The 12,395-nt window shown below is 38.6% G+C and overlaps 1 protein-coding gene and 1 long non-coding RNA gene across 3 annotated transcripts in view; one reads left to right on the forward strand and one right to left on the reverse strand.

The window, feature by feature from the left end:
- Positions 1-12,395, forward strand: part of DOK6 (docking protein 6) — a 417,331-nt gene that overhangs the window by 367,363 nt on the left and 37,573 nt on the right. The window lies entirely within an intron of this gene.
- LOC308627112 overlaps positions 1-12,395 on the reverse strand; it is a 49,603-nt gene that overhangs the window by 465 nt on the left and 36,743 nt on the right. The window lies entirely within an intron of this gene.

Here is a 12,395-nt window from a genome sequence, read left to right on the forward strand (position 1 = left end):
AGGTCATAGAGGCTGGAGGCTGTTCCCTGCAAACAAGAAATGGGGGGCACGGAAAGGCTTCTGTGCCCAGGAGCCCCACAGGGTCCTGCTCGGCTTCACTCCCCCCTCTCTGTCTCTCCCTCCCTCTCCCCCTCTCACTGTCCTACTATTTCCCTCTCCCCATCTCTCTCTCTCTCTCTTTCCCTCTCTCCCTCTGTGTGTGGGTGTGTGTTTAACCTGCCATTGTACCGCAATTCACTTGACTTCATATTTAGGAGGCTTTTCCCTGGTTTTCTTCTTGGTAAAAGATGATAGTGGGCTGGTAACTCCTGCAATGTCCTTAAAACCTGAACTTAACCTTTTCTATCTTGGGAATCTACATTTGACATATTTTTCATATTTTCACATTTTTGTAAAAAATAATCTGAATCTGGTGACAGCATCCTGTTTACTGGGGGAAAAAAAAGCTTATTTTAATCTGAATTGTACAAATGATTGTATAATTGTATAAATAATAGGACATGAAAATGTGGACCCACCTTTACATTTAAATGAATATATATAACATATAATTTCTGAAATATATATTAATATTGATATATATTATAATTGTATTTAAATATATAACATATATTTCTAAAATTATAATTAGGAATGAAGGTTATGTGTCAGTAATATAGAATAAAAAATTTTGGCAGACACAATCTGTTTACATACAGCACAGAACATTAAACAATATCTCCTGCTATGTATCAGAGTTTATTATAAGATTGAATCCATGGTCAGGGAAAATTATAAAATAGAGCCAAGATTTCCACTGAAAACCAAGCAATCGTGTTTTATGTTTCTGAAAGCATAAAAGGATGAGAAAAGATCTGTGTTTTGGGTCAATTTGTTTTTCAGTAGCCACAAAGATGTGGATATTCATTGGTCTGTCTACTGTAGAGCCACATGTGGTAACTATGGGATTTTTTTTAACATTTTTATTGGAGTATAATTGCTTTACATTGTTGTGTTAGTTTCTGCTGTATAACACAGTCAATCAGCTATACGTATACATGTATCCCCATATTCCCTCCCTATTGTGTCTCCCTCCCACCCTCCCTATCCCACCCCTCTAGGTGGTCACAAAGCACCGAGCTGATCTCCCTGTGCTATGCGGCTGCTTCCCACTAGCTAGCTATTTTACATTTGGGAGTGTATATATGTCCATGCCACTCTCTCACTTCATCCCAGTTTCCCCTTCCCCCTCCCCATTTTCTCTTTCTGACTTACTTCACTCTGTCTGACAGATTCTAGCTCCATCCATCTCACTACAAATAACTCAATTTTGTTTCTTTTAATGGCTGAGTAATATTCTATTGTATGTATGTGCCACATCTTCTTTATCCATTCATCTGTCGATGGACACTTAGGTTGCTTCCATGTTCTGGCTATTGTAAATAGTGCTGCAGTAAACATTGTGGTACATGACTCTTTTTGAATTAATTTAGCCTAGTGAGGTTTTCATGGATTTCTCTGTTCATGTGACAGATGGCCGTCTGCTGGAAATATTATGGTGTGCACTGTGTCTTTGCTATACCTGCAAATACTTTGAGCTAACAAGAGAAAATACTTTGAGAATAGTTTCTGAATTCCAACTGATCATTTGCTTGTCCTCTTCAGAATGTTCAGAGGATGTCAGAAGATTTTCCTTAACTTAAATAATTTGCACTATTAAATGGGAGAATGTTTTCTTTAGTGCTATAAAAATAAGATGTGTTTTCCAAAGGAGGAGTACAGTCTTAGTGGGTAAGCTTGACTGCTGACATTTTCTCCTGTGACACTGCCTAGATTTCTTGAAAATATACCCTTGGTTATGTAAGCCATCACTCACCCTCTGTTCACAGGATACTTTTACTGGCAAAATTATCCCTGGCTTGAAATAAACTAGCTCTAGTTTTACCATCACTGTTAGTCAGAGATATGTTTTGTGTGATAAGAAATAAATGTTATTAATGTTATGATTTACTTATCACCTAAACATATGATTATTCAGAGAAAGCAAAACTACAATATAGGTAAAATTTATGAAAAATACTCCATTTCCACTGTAACTGAATAGATATTTTTGTATTCTACAAATAAATGACTCCATTACAGATGGAGAAACTAGGCTTAAAAGTGCACTAGGATAGTTTCCTATATAGACTATTGTAATAATGTTCCTTGTTTGATTAAAACATTCAAAACAAAGAAAAGAAAAAGGTGCACTTAACGTGGTAATACATGGGATTATATATTAATAATAATGGTCACTTCAATTGAACTTTACAGATAAATGTGATTGAAATCATCCTGTCAATTTATACAAATAAAATAGTTTGGAACATAAATTTCTAGAATGGTGACATTGCCTCTGTCAAAAGCAAACTTATCAAAATAAAAATGACCTTTTCATCTAAATGACTGCCTTGACATGGTATTTACCTTTGAAAGAAAACTTTGTTGTAAATAATTAAAATTACATATTTTCTAACCGGAGAGAGAGATTTCATTAGATAAAAAGAGTTCTTTCCAGAATTGGGCAGTCTATTATTCACATTTGTGATATGGAAGTCGCTTAGGATGGATAAGAGGTCAGAAAGAATAATATAGCAGTTTTATTATGGTCCAGAGTTAATAAAGCATCTTAATTACTATGGGAAAAAAGGAGGTATTACAGAGAGAATAAATGCACATAGAGACTACAGAAAGAATAGACATTTTGAAGAAGTGAGCTCCTCTTTTCCTGTCAATGGCTAGAGAATTTTTTAAAATCTAGAGCTATCTGGAGATTTTATGTGTTCTAAGATTTTCTAAAACTTCATCCATCTCCCTGAAGAAAGTATCTTAGAAGCTAGCTGTACCAGGATGAAAGATCAAGTTATGTTTTTTAAAATAGAAATGGTTTAATAAACACATCACAATAGGTCATAAACAATTTTAAAAAACAAGCTTGTTATTCATTCCCACTCTCCTTAAGAGTACATTAGTGTCTTCATGTTTGTAAATTTTCCTATTTTCATTACCTTATTAATACCTAATTTCATTACACTGTGTTAAAAGATACTTGGGATGATTTCAATCATTAAAATCAGTAAACTTTGATACTTTGAAGACATTTATTCATATAAAAACCATATATATACAAAGTTGAACCATGTGATCACCATTTTTTTAAATACTTTAAACTTTTATTTGCGTGATCACCATTTTTGTAGCCCAAAAGCAATTTCATATGAATCAACCTAATTAGAAAACTACATAGATCCTAACGTACGACTTGCTGATTTTCTCAAACTGAAAATACCTTTGCAACCAGCAGCAAGATCAATATACTTTTCTTTTGTCGTAATGATGTATATTAAAATAGGGGGGTACAGCATCTTTCCTTTGACAACATATTAGCTTTATTCATAACCTTTAAATATTTAGAGAGGTGGGCTGTGGGCCTCCATTCATGTTCTTGCCCCGGTCCACCTCTGGAGGTGAGAGAGACTGGAATCGATGTGCAGAGACGAAGATCCACAGGGGGCCTCGCAGGTTTTACTCCTGCCTGGGGTCACAGTCTTGTGCTGCCTGTTGTCCAAAATCAATTGTTTTATATAGTGTATCTACTTTCTATAGTTGTTTATAATCAAGAAGTAAATTTTGCCCATTCCTCCATCATTGCTGGTAGTGGGAATCTGGGCTATGCTACTCACTGACCTCCATCTGAAAAGTGGTTCCAGTATCCTTCAGGCCCTGTTCTCAAACTCTTCTGCAGAAGGCGTCCACGTGAGCAGAGGTGAGGGAATCTGGGTGCCTACAGGCTCTGGGGGAAAACCCAAATCAGCCCAGTAAAAGAGCGAAATATCTCTGAAGTCTTACCTTTAAACATTATAATCTCTATTCTCCTCCCTTTTCAATCCATGTGCATTTTAGATTAAATACATTCAGCCTCAGAGCTAAACTTGCTTCTGAGGGTATCCATACCCTGGTTCTCGTTTACTTATTGCATTAACAGATGTTTAGCATCCAAAAGAGTGTTTCTGAAGAAACTGCCGAGTCACCAGGCACCTCTAGGATATTTTGAAATCCTCCAATGGCACAGCCCTCCTGGACCCACTAAAGGGACATGGGTTAAATGGGAGAGGACCCTTGTCTGGACCCCTCAAATCTCAAAACATCAATACTTTGTCTTGTATTTCTATTTTCTCCACTCCAAAGTGCTAACGAGTTTTGGAGTAACTGAAGGTAATCTGCGTCTCTCCTGAACTGAAATGAGTGCCGTGGAATTCTCTCCACAAAGCAATTTAAACAACCCACCACCCAGGGAGCAGAACCGCACACTACCAGCGTGTGTGCCAGCATCAGCAGGAATCTAGGAATCTCCCAGGCCCTCCTCTCACTCACCCAAACAACTGCATAGTTCAGAAACAGAGGAATGAATGACTGATTTCCTGTGGAGGGTGGACACAACTTACAAGCATAAATGGGCTCCTTGTAATGAGAAGAGATTAGAGGCCTCAGTTCCATCTACATAGTGTAGAGGAACAGAGGAGAATGGACGCTTCCAATGTTCTGCAAATAACAAATTAGGGCGCAGGTAGAAATGCCAACATTAAAGTAATGTTGACCATATGATCCATTTAAACTTGGCACTGAAAGAGTGAATAAAGCTGTCCAAGGGGTCCTAACTGATCATCTGGAACACTGGCAAAAGGGGTTGGCGTAAAATTCCATGCCATGTGCAGTCAGAATGTGTAAGTTGTGATCATAATGCCTCCTAAATGTACCCATGTCGGTAACAGAGTCGCTGCCAGGTGATGAAGGTGGACTGCTTGATCGGAAATGGCAGTCTCATTGACTTCGGTAATATGTCCCAACTTGCAAATTAGGAGTGTAAAAAATTGCTTTTGCTTCCCTGTGTTTTCACGTCTGGCAAGGCTATCTCATGAAATAATGGAAATGTTTTCCTACGGATAACTGAAGTCTAGAAATAACGTGACTCATTATAATACAATAGAGTCCCTCACTTCACCTCACTTTAACCAGGTGGGCATGCCCGATAAGCATCTCCTTAAAACAGGAAGTAGCAACATTTGATGTAGTTCTTAAAGGTAAATAATGTTTTGCTATTTTTTAAAAATCTGCCAAATAAAACCCAAACCCATATATTTCGTTTACAAACTCGGTCATAAAAGTCCAAGTGAATGTGACAGTTGTGAAAAATTAAGGCAGTACAACTTTCACCTCCTGATTCTGAATCCCTTCTTTCACTCAAGTAATTATATAGTAGTTACCAATAGGATTTATGTAAATTATTAAATGTTTGTCAAATAATACATTATATATATATTATACTTATTATATATATATAAAATCTGGTTTTACAAGTAAACCATGTAATCTTATAGGACCTATCTTTTAGTTTTCTTTTGTTCCATTTTAATTTTTCCATTCTGAAAATGCTTGCGTTACATTGGTATGGCTCCCTAAGTTTTCACAAAACACACTCTAAACAGTGGATGTGTGACCATTATATTTGGTCAGATGTGTGTATGTGTGCATGTGTATGTGTGTGATGTAACTAAAAGTTTTAAGAAACTAATTTATTATCTCTTATCTTGTAATGACTGAAGATAAGAAACCATCAGTTTTAACTGTACACCTGCTTTCATTTTATTTTAGTTTTTAAGTTTTTTTATATGAGACACATAATGAAGATATAACATTGTGAAAGTTTAAGGTGTGTGTATTGATTTGATACACATTATATTGAGAAATGATTATCACCAGAGCATTGGCTAACACCCTCATCTCCTTACATAATTACCCTATTTTTAAAAAAGAAAACAGATCTTTATTGGAATATAATTGCTTCACGATACTGTGTTAGTTTCTGTTGTACAACAGAGTGAATCAGCCATATGCATACACAGGTCCCCATATCCCCTCCCTCTTGAGCCTCCCCTCCCACCCTCCCTATCCCACGTCTCTAGCTCATCACAAAGCACCAAGGTGATCTCCCTGTGCTATGCGGCTGCTTCCCACTGGCTGACTATTTTCCATTTGGTCGTGGATATGTGTCCATGCCACTCTCACTTCGCCCCAGCTTCCCCCTACCCCGTCATGTGTCCTCAAGTCCATTCTCTATATCTACGTCTTTATTCCTGCCCTGTCACTAGGTTCATCAGTACCTTTTTTTTTTTTAGATTCCATATATATGTGTTAGCATATGGTGTTTTTCTCTTTCTGACTTCACTATGAAAAACTCTAGGTCCATAGACTACAAATAACTCAATTTCATTTCTTTTTATGGCTGAGTAATATTCCATTGTATATACATGCCACATCTTCTTTATCCATTCATCTGTCGATAGATATATAGGTTGCTTCCATGTCCTGGCTATTGTAAATAGTGCTGCAGTGAACATTGTGGCACATGTCTCTTTTTGATTTATGGTTTTCTCAGGGTATATGCCCAGTAGTGGGATTGCTGGGTCATATGGCAGTTCTATTTTTAATTTTTTAAGGAACCTCCATACTGTTCTCCATGGTAGTTGTACCAATTTACATTCCCACCAACAGTGCAGGAGGGTTCCTTTTTCACCATACCCTGGCCATTCTGACCAGTGTGAGGTGAAACCTCATTGTAGTTTTGATTTGCATTTCTCTAATAATTAGTGATGTTGAGCAGCTTTTCATGTGCTTCTTGGCCATCTGTATGTCTTCTTCTTTAGTGAAATGTCTATTTAAGACTTCTGCCCATTTTTTAATTGAACTGTTTTTTTTGATATTGAGCTCTATGAGCTGTTTGTATATTTTGGAGATTAATCCTTTGTCCGTTGTTTCATTTGAAAATATTTTCTCCCATTCTGAGGGTTGTCTTTTCCATCTTGTTTATAGTTTCCTTTGCTGTACAAAAGCTTTTAAGTTTCATTAGGTCCCACTTGTTTATTTTTGTTTTTATTTCCATTTCTCTAGGAGGGGGTCAAAAAGGATCTTGCTGTGATTTATGTCATAGAGTGTTCTGCCTATGTTTTCCTCTAAGACTTTTCTAGTGTCTGGCCTTACATTTAGGTCTTTAATCCATTTTGAGTTTATTTTTGTGTATGGTGTTAGGGAGTATTCTAATTTCATTCTTTTACATGTAGCTGTCCAGTATTCCCAGCACCACTTATTGAAGAGGCTGTCTCTTCTGCATTGTATGTTCTTGACTCCTTTGTCGTAAATTAGGTGACCATAGGTGCGTGGGTTTATCTCTGGGCTTTCTATCCTGTTCCATTGATCCATATTTCTGTTTTTGTGCCAGTGCCATATACTGTCTTGATTACTGTAGCTTTGTAGTATGATCTGAAATCAGGGAGCCTGATTCCTCGAGCTCCATTTTTCTTAAGATTGCTTTGGCTATTTGGGGTCTTTTGTGTTTCCATACACAAATCAATGTGATACACCATATTAACAAATTGAAGAATAAAAACCATATGATCATCTCAATAGATGCAGAAAAAGCTTTTGACAAAATTCAACACCCATTTACGATAAAAACTCTCCAGAAAATGGGCATAGAGGGAACCTACCTCAACATAATAAAGGCCATATATGACAAAGCCAAAGCCAAAGAAAACATCATACTCAATGGTGAAAAACTGAAAGCATTTCCACTAACATCAGGAACAACACAAGGATGTCCACCCTCGCCACTCTTATTCAACATAGTTTTAGAAGTCCTAATCATGGCAACCACAGAAGAAAAAAGAAGGAATACAAATTGGAAAAGAAGAATTAAAACTGTCACTGTTTGCAGATGACATGATACTATACATAGAGAATCCTAAAGATGCCACCAGAAAACTAGTAGAACTAATCAATGAATTTGTTAAGGTTGCAGGATACAAAATTAATGCACAGAAATCTCTGGCATTCCTATACGCTAACAATGAAAATCAGAAAGAGAAATTAAGGAAACAATTCCATTTACCATTGCAACAGAAAGAATAAAATACCTAGGAATAAACATACCTTTTATTTAAGGAGATAAAAGACCTGTATGCAGAAAACTATAAAACACTGATGAAAGATATCAAAGATGACATAAACAGATGGAGAGATATACCATGTTCTTGGATTGGAAGAATCAGTATTATGAAAATGACTATACTACCCAAAGCAATCTACAGATTCAGTGCATTCCCCATCAAACTACCAATGGCATTCTTCACAGAATTAGAACAAAAAAATTTACAATTCGTATAGAAATACCCTTTCTTTTTTGCGGTAAGAACATTTAAGATCTACTCTCTTAGCTACTTTCAAGTACATAATACAGTATTGTTAGCTATAATCACCATGCTGTACATCAGATCCCCAAAACTTACTCTTTTATAACTGAGAGTGTAACTATGCCTGTTTTGCACTGTGGTAGAGGTGGGGTGTGCAACTGAACACACACAGATTGTCAGAGTTGCAAAAAACATTTTTAAAAACATTTATACAAACGTACTTTGCAATATTTCTTTTGCTGAAATATGTATCAATTTACTAGTTATATCCAACCAGGTTAAATATATTACACCTAGTTTTTTCCAAATGTAGCTATGGCTAACCACTAAGATTTCAGCTGGCACTAGCTGAATCTCAAGTTCAAAATAAATTTTTAAACACTTTTTCTTCTTAATTTGAATATCCAGCAGGTATTCTGCCACTGAGGTCCCTACACAGCTGTGAGCACATCAGCAGAGGCTGCAATGTGAGTCTGAAGATACTGTTTCTAAGACGCAAAGACACTGCACATCCCCTGTGACATAATAATCTGCCTATTACTGAAATGCACCACTAATTTCCCTTTGCTGCTGCGGCGGAATGACAAGCCCCACGTCCTCAGAGTTGAGCAGAGCACGGGTTACACTCCAAGCCCTCTGTTACCCATGATCAGGGATGCTCTCAAAAAAGAGGATGTCTGCTAATGCGGCTGAAGAAGCACTGAGCACCTCTGCCATTTAAAAACAGTTGCTGTTTCTCAGGTGTCTAGGCAGCCAGGCTCTCTCTTGTGTAAACTTGTAACCTTGATGGCTGGGACTTCCATTTCAGTCCCCAAACCTTCCGCGGCCCTCCTATCTGGGCCTCCGTTTTCTCTCTCCCCTCGTATTTCATTCCACACGCAGAACCAAGCCCACAGCCATGGCCTAGATCACTGAACATTAGCCTTTAGATAACAAGGTGTCTGAAGCAGAGGGGCGGGGAGCCAATGGTAGACACAGGTGCTCACATTGTTCACATCTGTCCGTTTGTCTTTGGTGCCTTTAATTTTGTCTTTTGGAATTTCCAATGCTGGTGGACGCCCTATCTGGATTTGTTCATTTAGTATTTTTTTTTTTTTTTTTTTTTTTTTTTTGCGGTACGCAGGCCTCTCACTGTTGTGGCCTCTCCCGTTGCGGAGCACAGGCTCCGGACGCACAGGCTCATCGGCCATGGCTCACGGGCCCAGCCACTCCGCGGCACTCCGGGATCTTCCCAGACCGGGGCACGAACCCGTGTCCCCTGTATCGGCAGGCGGACTCTCAACCACAGCGCCACCAGGGAAGCCCCTGGATTTGTTCATTTAAAAAACATTTACTGGCGTCCTACTTTCCACCTGGGCCAGGCACAGTGGATACAGAGAAGCCTCCTGCCCTGGGGGAGCGGGCACAGTGGTAGAGGAGTTGACATGCATGCCAATCTTTTTTTTTTTAATAAATTATTTTTTTAAGTTGTTTTTGAGAATTACGTTATAAAATCTAGAACATGTTTATAATTGATTGTGCTATCTAGCTGAAGCACATTCTACATAAGAATGTTTTAAATTCCTTTAACAATATATGGAAGATATCTAGATCTTGGTTGTCTATATTTAGCGTATGTGCAGTCGTGCGGTGTGCTGCATCGCCTCTGTGAACCAGATCCTGGTATGCGAGGGAATCTGACCCGTCAAGAATAAAAAACACTCAATTCTTTGAGCTCTGTAATTACAACACATTACATGCTCATTTAGGTTTTGTTGTCCTTGATCATCTGGTAAATAGTCCTTCTGGGAAATAATTTTAAAATGATGCAAATTATAGAAAAACTAGAATGGTCTCCCTTGAAAATTAGTATGTTGTTTAAACAAGTAAGAGATGGTTGTCTTGTGGTCACTTGGCTCCTGACCACTCTTCATATCAGTTTGGTTCCGTCTTCGTTTCTAGCTCACCAAACGTGGCCAGTACTATTCAATAGCATATAGCTTTATCAAATATCCAATACGTTTTAGCTTGGTTTCTGCAAAAGTATCTATTTTTTGTGGTGTTCTGGAGTAAGCATGATCTCCCTAGCAGAGGTACGCATCGTTAGGCAGAGGAGAAAGTTATTCTCTGGAAAGTGAATGTCTATTTTCAGATCCACCAAAATATGCTTTTTTCCTCATCATTTTGATTTTTCAGCTTTAAAATCCAGTGATACCATTTCTTCAAATGAAGTACTACCGTGGCTTAAGAGTACTGGCAGTAGAAGTAGTGACAACGCGTCATGTTTTACAGACTGAGATGTGCGCTCTAGGATTTCAGCACAGGTGTGCGAAGTAACTCGAGTAACCTAATACTCTCTGACCCTACTGTCATCAGATCCTACTGAGGTCGACACACCTGGGTTTTCATCCCAGTTCTGTCCTAGCTTCTCGTACAACCTTGGACAAGTTGATCACCCTCTCTGAACTGTAGAGTTCTCTTGTGAAATACGGACCAGATGTAGCCAAGGTCATTTAAGCTTAGCATGCTCAGCGCTCCAATCTACCTCACTTAGAATATGCTTAACAATGGCTGTAGAAATCCTTCAGTCTCTTTAAACGTGTGATGAAGGATATGGGGATAGTTCCAAGGAGCTAAGAATTTATTCTTAACTATGAAACAGCGGGTACAAACATTTGCAAAATTTAATAGCAATCCACTGAAAAACAGCACGACCTGATCACCAGAGAAAGCAGAAATAAAGAAAAAAAAGCTCGGAACAACATTGCCTTTGAGCAACGGGAGAACAGGGGTCCAATACTCTAATGCTTATATTCATTTAACAAATGTTTACTGAGCCCTGACTGTGCACTAGGCAGAGTGCCAGGTCTTCTGTATAACAAAGTTCCTTATTATACAAACTGATTCACTTAATGACACCACGGTTTGGGAATTTTACCCATTTGGCAGGTAGGGTAAATACAAAGTCTTGCTGCACTCAAAGTAAAGGTCTTTAATGAGAAGTTTCATCTGCTTTTAACTACCTCCTAACAAGTGGGAAGGAAGAGAGAAACAGCTCCCTGTATCTGCCCAGGCTTATTTTTCCTCTGAGTAACCAGACTGTGGAAGGCCATCCTGGACCACGTAGGGAAAGAGCTAGTCACCAAACTGTGAACTGCAGTCATCCCGGAACTGAGGGCCTGGGGCACTTTCTAGAAGAATGAACTTTCTGCCTGAGTACTTCTTTGAGGGAGAAGAGAAAGGAAATGTCACAGCAATCGTCTGGGCGGTGGACAGTGTAGGGAAAGCTGGCTGTGGCCAGAGTCCCAACTAGTGGATTAGACAGAGATGAATCCCTGTCACTTCAAGGTGAGCCTCGTAACAGGATAATTGGAAGCAGGAGAAGAAATCCAGAGAAGGGTCTGGAAACACATAAATGAGCATGGCTTGCTTTTCAGGAATGTTTGGGACCCACATTCCCAGTTTCTCTAATCCAAATTCTACCAATCCACATAATGAAAAAATTGTCACTGTGAATTTGTCTCTGATGATATTCACTCTTCCCCTCACTTCTAATTAATTTATTTTACTCTATGTAAGTCTAACTTCTGTCAGCTTTCACCTGTACACCAGCCTTCTTAGAACGTAAGACCACCATCTTTGACGGAACTTTCTCAGCCTGGGAGGGTCTGAAATATGAACGCACATATCCTTAAAAGTAGAATTTGCTAAGCAAAATACGTGGCACAAGTCAATTTCAAAATAGACCAGTCTTGCTCCCAAAATAAAGTTTATAGAAAAATTAAAGTCACTGACAACTTGTTGAAATTCCCTATCATGAATGCGCTTAGGAAATGTACATGTCAAAATAGGGACTCAGCACTATTCCAGAGCAGGAAGTCCTAGTCAGAACCCCAAACTGTCAAGCCAGCTACCAGACTCCAGGTAGCAATGGCTTGTCATCCTCATAGCCTAGTTTGGGGCAGCCTAGACTATTGAAGCTATTTGATGTTGCATGGAGGGTGGTGTCTTGAGCAGAAGGTAGAGTTCAGATTAAAAGCACCCTGGGTCGTGTGAATATTTTTTAGTAAGATTCTTGAAAACAGCTCTTGTCTCATGACAACTCAGCTGGGCTATGGTGATTACTCTTTCTGGAAATTGCACCTGTTG

The sequence above is a fragment of the Mesoplodon bidens genome (assembly GCF_964165515.1).
Source record: "Mesoplodon bidens genome assembly, chromosome: 13".
Classification (NCBI taxonomy): domain Eukaryota; kingdom Metazoa; phylum Chordata; class Mammalia; order Artiodactyla; family Ziphiidae; genus Mesoplodon; species Mesoplodon bidens.